Source organism: Elephantulus edwardii, unplaced genomic scaffold, assembly GCF_000299155.1.
Source record: "Elephantulus edwardii isolate Elephantulus edwardi_28Jun2011 unplaced genomic scaffold, EleEdw1.0 scaffold00085, whole genome shotgun sequence".
Taxonomy (NCBI): Eukaryota; Metazoa; Chordata; class Mammalia; order Macroscelidea; family Macroscelididae; genus Elephantulus; species Elephantulus edwardii.
In genome coordinates, this window is record NW_006399835.1 from 11,958,458 (window position 1) to 11,966,421 (window position 7,964).

Consider the following 7,964-nt stretch of genomic DNA (forward strand, 5'->3'; position numbering starts at 1 on the left):
TTAGATGCAATGGCCACAAAGAATTCACAGATCATATTTATTTACAATTACGTGGTTTACTAGGGAAATAACAATACAAATTGAAATCAGAACCAATCTGGAAATAACTGGATGCAATTAAGACAAGATGTTGTTGTTAAGTGCTGTCGAGTCATAAACTACTCATAGCGACCCTGTGAACGAAAGACCTGAACACTTGTATAACTTTCATCTTTTTTCCAGGTTTATAGCGTTTCCAGAGGTAAGGTATTTTGGAAGTGGATGCCACTCCTGCTTCCAAGCTTGATTTAATTGGGGAGCTCCACCAAACACTGTCCACCATGGGTGACCATTCTCACATTTGACACATCAGTGTCACAGTGTTTAGCATCACAGAAACCATGAGTTACCTTTGTACAGCAAATGGACAGACCAGTATTATACCACTTAGAAAAATGTTTGACTAAAAACAATTACAACAAGGCCTGAGGGCAACAGATTAAATCATCCACCTTTGGCTTGATAGCCTAACTTTCTATCCACTAGGCCAACAGAGCTCTCTCTCTATGACTCACAGCAGTTCTATGAACAACAGATCTAGCCCTTGCCCTATCCTATGCCATTCCCACAATCTGAAACATGCTTGAGCCATTGTTACAGTCACTGTATCAATCCATCTTATTGAGGATCTTCTTCTCTTCCCCAACCTTCCACTTCTCTCAGCATGATGTAAAACAAGATACAGCTCAGCTATTCCCTGTCCAAACAAGACAAGCTTCAGCTTCCAGGCTGTGCCAAGCCATAGGCCCTGTTCAGGCCTCATCTTGCTCAGGCAAATGTTACAGCTATTACACCATGCTATTAAGTACCAAGATGCATTTTACGTAAGCCTTCTATCTGAAGGTGCTCAGCATGCTAGCTCTATGAGTTGGTAAGTCTATTGCAGCTGCCTCACACAAGTCCCTTGGTTCCTGAACAAGCCAATCCCTAACTAGTCCACCTAGTAATTTGCACAGCAATCAACCACCCTATCTGGTACGCTCTATTTGTACCAAATGAGGCTCTGGGAGCATTGTGTATAATGTATCAGAATGCTAAACAAAGGTTTGAGTCTACTGGTAGGAAGATGAGCAGACCCTCCTGTAAGGATTTAGAGCCTTGGAAACCCCATGGAGGCTCACCATAAGTCCAAAGCAACTTGATGGCAATGTTTGTGTTTGGTTTTAAAATCTGCACCCTATCTGATAGACCTACCAATCCCTTTCCAATAGTATTTGTTGTTGTTTGGTGCTATCAAGTCAGAAACAACCCATAGCTAATCCTCCAGCAGGTTTTCAGAGGTAGTTAATCACAAGGAAAGAGATTACCCATCCTGCTCCCACAGAGCTGCTGGTGGATTCAAACCACAAGCCTTTGGGAATGCAACACAGCTTCTTACCACTAGGCCACCATCATCTTGGCAGAACTACAATGCCAAGATCAGAAAGGCTACACATACAAAGAGATATTCATTATATTGTAGCATTGTAACAAGACAGATACTGCAAAGGGAGAATGAAACCATCATGTCATAGCTGAAACCACTTCAGAATCAAGTAAAACCAATAGCATCAGATCAGAAAGTCTCTAGAAACAGCTTCCCAAATGAACAAAATATAAAAATATATGTAATTCAACACTATTTACCTTTTATAAATTTCCAGTTTTGAAGAAGATATGTTTATTGGAACTAACACATTAGATCCTGCCTCTAACTTTCTTTCCAGTGTGAAGTCCCAAAGGCAGACAATGATGAAAGTGGCATTCATTCTTTCCCTGCCATACGTGAAGCTTACACTGCTGAGTTTTCATTTTTAGAGCACCTTCCTGCTGCAAAACAATAATCACAAAAATTTCAAGGTTAAACTTATGCATTTTGTTGTTATTTTTGTTATGTGCCAAAGAGTCACATAAAACTCATAGTGACCTGATGTACAATAGCCCTAAACTCTGCTCTGTCCTGTGCCAATCGCACTGTCTCTGACACTCCAATCCCGATTACCCCAGTCACTGAATCAATCCACCTCATAGAGGGCCTTCCCCTCCTGTGCTGCCCCTCCACCCTCCCAAGCATGATGTCCTTCTCCAAGGACTGGTCCCTCCTTAAAACATGTCCAAGGTATGTTAGACAAAGGCTCAGAATCCTTGCCTCCAAGGAGCCGCCCAGTTTAACCCTCTCCAGGATGAATCTGTTTGTTTTCCTAGCAGTCCATGGTACCCACAATACTCTTCTCCAGCACCACAGCTCAAAGGCATCAACTTTCCTTCTATCCTCCCTAGTCATTGTCCAACTCTGATGCATAACAAGTGACTGCAGACCACGGCCTGTATCAGACGCACCTTAGTCTCCAGAGAGACACTACTGCTCTTCAGAACTTTGGAAAGGTTCCTAACATCAGCCTTTTTCACATCTCAATTCATCTTTTAATTTCCCGGCTGCTAGTTCCAAGAGTGTTGATTGTGGAGCCAAGCAAAATACAGCTGCCAACAATCTCAATCTCTTCACCATCCATCATGATGCTACCAATTAGCCCACTGGTGAAAATCTTTGTTTTCTTTTTATTGAGCCTCAATCCATACTGAAAACTGCAGTCCCTGACCTTCTGGAGCAAGTGCTTCAGGTTCTCCTCAATTTCAGCAAGCAGGGTTGTGTCATCTGTATAACGCAGATTGTTGATGAGTCCTCCTCCAATTCTGATGCCACATTTCTCCTCATAGAGCCCAGATACATCCCTGGCGTACACCCTTTCCAATTTTGAACCATGCAGTGTTTCCTTGCTCTGTTTTGACACCTGCCTCCTGGTCTAAGTACAGGTTTAACATTAGCACAATCAAATGTTCTGGGATTTATATTCTTCTCAGCGTCAGCCACAGATTGTTGCGATCCACAGAGTCAAATCCCTTTGCATAATAAGTGAAACACAGATAGACATTCCTCTGGTATTCCCTGCTTTCAGCCAAGATCCACCTAACATTAGCTACAATATCCCTAGTACCATGACCCCGTCTACACCCTGCCTGCACTTCTAGTAGTTAAGCAAAGAAAAATTACTATAAATAAAGAATATAATTTTGTAGACAGAAAGCTATATGCATAAATTTAAGTACAATGTAGGGGAAGGATAAAGAGAAGAACATTTTCTTTTCCAATAATAAAAACAAGGACTGAGCACTAATATACATTAACTTCAACAAAGCAAGCCACTTTCTGTCTTTAATTATGGGTCAAAAATTTAAAAATATAACTGAACAAAATTAAGTTTTAGAGTTTTTTCCATATTTGTGTTTTTCTTTGTTATGGAGACTATACACAACAAAACATGCAGCAATTCAACATATACAATTCTGTGAGTGATTCCTATTTTTCAAATATTCTTGAAAAATAATCATTTTCATTTTCTTGAAAAGTAAAAGAATCATTTTACCTTTTTTTCCCCACTTCTCTTGAAAACTAATCATTTCGTTCAATAACCTATCCTCCTACTATGATAAACAAGCAGTTTCTAAATAGATTTGAAAGCTGGTGTTATTCCATAATGATGAGTTCCACCACTGCTCAAAAAAGGTTAAAATGATATTAAAGTTAACCTTCTTGTTTAGCTGTAAAACTGAGTGAGAGCAGCTCAACTGCCACACAGAAAACACAAGACAAAATAAAGTTTTGGGGAAAATATGTTTGAAAGAAAGTTGAAGGTTCTAAAAGGTTAGCACCAAGCAGACATAAAGATTTATTTTACCCTGCACTGAAAATCAGGGTCAATTTGGCAAACTGTATTAACCATCACAGTGACCATCTGTTCTTGACTCGAGGCAGAGAGATGTGAGAAGGAAGGAAAATAGGTTCAATCTTTATGTCAATATAAGCACGTTGAGAGTTCAAGTGGAAAGCTGCCTTCTCTTGTTGAATGTTTACAAGTATAAGCCTGGTTCTCTCTCTGGGAAAGAAATCTATCACCTTTAGGACAAATAGGTCATGGAGAAAGACATCAAGCTTGGCAAAGTAGAAAATAGAGGAAAACCTTCACAGGACTGGACTTACAGTGGCTTCAGCAGTGGGTTCTAGCACAGCAGGATGGCACACAATCAGTGCTTTATTCTGTTGTACACAGGGCCAGTGTTGAGTGAAAGCAGACTTACAACACTTAAATAAAATACCAGCATATATTTTAGAAAATCCAACTTGAAAGAAAAATGTTTAACACAGTAATTTTTTAATAACATTTTTATTTTGTACCTGTTTACTTACAGAGTTTGTAAGTTCATTGTTAAATACAGTTCTTTCCCCTTTCCTTTACCCACTTCTCCCTCCATCCATCTGAGACACTATGATTAATACACACACACACACACACACCCCTCCCACAGAGGGGTGAAAATGAATTCTTTTTTAAATGAAATTGATAACGTTGGGGATGAGAATAAATTATTTTTTAAATGAAATTGATAAAGTGGTTATGAGTCACAAACCACTCAGTGGTACATAACAGTAACAATGTTATCAATTTAACTTGCAGCTGTGGTTCCTGGAAAACAGAGTTGGAAGCTCAGAAAAGTACAAAGTCAGTAAATAAGAAGATTTGTTGTTGTTGTTGTTGTTGTTGGGTTGGTTTTTTTTAATTTATTATTAATTTCAATGAAAATTGACAGAGACTTTGGGTTTCCATTCATTCATTGTTGCACTTTTCTCTCCTCCCAACCCTCCCCCCAGTACACTACCCTTTTGGAAAAGTAAAAGAAAAATTTTTTCATTGTTTTACAATACCTCCCCCAGGTCCACTCCACTATGCTGACTTCGCTCTGGACTCCTGTCATGACAAAAATACCCAATAACATATCCCTTTTAAACAGTTTTCTCCCTCATCTGTTTCAATGTAGTATACATTATTGAACCCATCTTTCTCAGTCTCCCCCCAACACTGATGTCAGTCCCATTCTGCAACAGTGGCACTATGCAGTATTTGTCCTTTTGTGACTGACATACTTTGCTCAGCATAATGTCCTCCAAGGTCATCCATTTTGAATAATATTTACATGAGTTATTTTTCAATGCAGAGTAGTATTCCATTGTGTGAATATACCACAGCTTCTCTATCCATTCCTTTGTTGATGGACACTTTGGTTGTTTCCACTCTATCCATTCCTTTGTTGATGGACACTTAGGTTGTTTCCAACTCCTTGCTATAGTGAACAAAGCCGCAATAAACATGGGTGTGCATATATCTGCTTGGATGTCAGTTATGGTCTCTATGTGATATATTCCTAGTAGTGGAATTGGTTGGTCAAATGGTATCTCTATTTGCAACTTTTTGAGAAAGCGCCATACCACTTTCCACGTTGGTTGCACCATTTTACACTCCCACCAACAGTGAACAAGGGTTCCAGTTTCTCCACAACCTCGCCAGCATGTGTTGCTTGCTGTTCTGTTAAATTTTGCTATTCTGACTGTGGTGAGATGATATCTCATATTTGTTTTGTAAGAGGAAGATCTTCAACAGGAAGAAATGGCAAGGTAATTAGGAAACAGACCAAAGAACAGCAGGGCTTGTGAGAATGCCACAGGATAAGATAAAGTTTAGATTGATTGTACCTGGGGTGCTATAAATTGGAGTAAACTCAATGACAACCAACAATAGGGTTCTCTAACTCACAGGAGGTCAGATATCCTGGGTTTCCACCATTAAAAAACAAAGGTATCTCAAACAGGGTAAAAAGAGAACACAAAGACTGGGAAAAAATATTTGGCAATGACATATCTGATAAGAGACTCATATGTAAAATTTATAAACTACACCAGCACCTCAACAAGAAAAAAATAAACAACCCAATCACAAAATGAGCATCGGATATGAATAGACACTTCACCAAATTAGATGTTCAGATAGTAGACAAACACATGAAAAAATGTTCAAAAGCCCTACCTAGCAGAGAGATCCAAAAAAAAACAACAATGAGATACCATCTCATTCCAGCAACAATAGCAAAGTTCAATGGGGCAGCAAAAAACAAATGCTAGTGAGGTTGGGGAGAGATTGGAACTCTTGTTCATTGCTGATGGCAGTGTAAAATGGTGTAACTAGTATGGAATGTGGTCTGGCACCTTTTCAAAAAAGTTGGAAATAGAAATATCATTTGACCCAAAAACTCCTCTACCAGGAATATACCTTAAAGAAACCAGAGCCATCACTCAAACAGTGTATGCACACTCATATTTATTTCTGTTTTATTCACAGTAGCTAAGAGATGGAAGCAACGCAAGTGCCCATCAACAAACAAATGGATAGAAAAACTATAGTATGTTCACACAATGGAATATAATTCAGCAAAGAAAATCAATGAAGTTGTAAATCATGACACAACATGGGTGACCCTGGGGGACATGATGCTTAGTTACAAAAGGACAAATATCACATAACACACCAGTTAATAAAACAGAAATGACAAGGGAGGCTGCAGGGAGAATAGGAAAAGAGTGGATAGTTAACACGGCACTGGAATAGATGAGAGAAAGAACTATTTAAAAGGGGTATATAATTAGGCAATTTATGTATGATAACAATCCACAATAAGAAGTGCATTGCAGAGTGGACTGGAGGAAGGAGAAGTGAGGAGGGAAATGTGCACCAATGAGTGAATGAAAATCCAACTTTTCTGTAAATTTTTGTTAAAATCACAATAAAGTTTTTTTAAAAAAAAGAATAAGAAAACAAAATCTATGGATGATCTTCATATGAAATGCAAAAATAAACTCATGGGGTCCAACACCTATATGTAACACCTAAAACTATAAAAATCATAGAAGGAAAAATAAGAAATAATTTTTAAAAAATAAAACAAAGAGGTCACTTGCAGAACTAAGTTGCACCTGACCCAAAATACAGTATTTTAAATATGCATGTGAAAGACCCAGGAGGCAGTCGTCAGAACAGAGCAAGGAAACACTGCATGGTTCAAAATCAAGAAGGGTGTACACCAGGGATGTCCTATCTTCATACTTTTTTTAATCTATATGCAAAACAGATCATCTGGGAGGCTGGGCTCGATGAGGAGGAATGAAGCATCAGGACTGGAGGTAGACTCATCAACAACCTGCATTATGCAGATGACACAACCCTGATTGCTGAAACTTAGGAAGACCTGCAATTGCTGCAGAAAGTTAAGGACTGCAGCCTTCAATATGGATTGAAGCTCAACATCAAGAAAACAAAGATTCTCACCACTGGGTTGATTGGCAGCATCATGATATAAGGTGAAAAGACTGAAATTGTTAATAGCTTTAGTTTGCTTGGCTCCACAATCAACATTTTTGGTACCAGCAGCCAGGAGATAAAAAGACGAACTGCATTAGGAAAGTGTGCTGTCAAGGACCTCTCTAGAATACTGAAAAGCAATGATATCAGCCTAAAGACTAAAGTGCACCTAATCCAGGCCATGGTCTTTGCAATTACTTGCTATGCATCAGAAAGCTGGACAATGACATGGGATGACAGGAGAACTGATGCTTTTGAGCTGTGGAGCCGGAGAAGAGTGTTGAATGAACTATGGACTGCTGGGAGAACAACCCTGGAGAGGGTGAAGCCAGGCTGCTTCTTGGAGGCAAGGATTCTGAAGCTCTGTCTGACATACTCTGGGCAAGTTGCAAGAAGTAACCAATCCTTGGAGAGGGACAATGGAAGAGAGGAGGATCTTGGATGAGATGGATTGATTCAGAGACTGCGGTAATGGAGTAGGTGTGTCAAATTTAGTAAGGTTGGTTCAGGATAGAGCAGACTTCAGAGCTGTTATACATAGGGTCGCTGTGAGTCACAAGTGACTCAACAGCACATAACAACAACAACATATGAAAAACAATGAACACACATCAACAAGGCAAAGAACAAGAACCATATGGTCCTATCAATTGATGCAGAAAAAGCCTTTGATAAAATCCAACACCCTTTCATGATTAA